At 41.3% G+C, this 438-nt stretch overlaps 1 protein-coding gene across 2 annotated transcripts in view; it reads right to left on the bottom strand.

The window, feature by feature from the left end:
* The window catches only part of LOC119585707 (forkhead box protein P1-like), a gene marked incomplete at its 5' end in the record, with an annotated part of 71485 nt that overhangs the window by 21044 nt on the left and 50003 nt on the right, over positions 1 to 438 (bottom strand).

The following is a 438-nucleotide window of genomic DNA, read 5'->3' as shown; positions in this document are numbered from 1 at the left end:
AGATGAATAACTGGCCCTGACGTGCAAGGCTACTTACTCTCAACCTAGGTCTATAAGAACAACGGAAAACTGCACTGAAAAGATGTTCTCCAGGTTCGTTTTATTATTATTTCTTAGACTTTATTCCCAGCGTAAAAGGGCACTATTTAGCTTTAGGTTTTCCGAGAGCCCCGTACAAGTACAGAAAACCCTGGGCTATATCGGTAAGGTCGATATGATTTTACATAGTTCGGGTTATATTTGTTCATTTTGAAGTAGTGACCAAAAAATTGTTCACTAACTTTTTTTCATTTCCTGCGTATGCCCCACTGTCTCTAAACATACGCCTGTCAAAGAACCTATTTATACGATATGCAATATTGCACTGTGACTGATCAAAACCGCCCATGTTTCAGCGCCGGGGTCGAGAAGGGTTCAACCGCAGCGTTTCATACGATC

This window comes from Penaeus monodon, chromosome 20, assembly GCF_015228065.2.
Source record: "Penaeus monodon isolate SGIC_2016 chromosome 20, NSTDA_Pmon_1, whole genome shotgun sequence".
Lineage (NCBI taxonomy): Eukaryota > Metazoa > Arthropoda > Malacostraca > Decapoda > Penaeidae > Penaeus > Penaeus monodon.
Note: the sequence above shows the minus strand (reverse complement) of the source record. Positions and strands in the feature narration are given on the sequence as shown.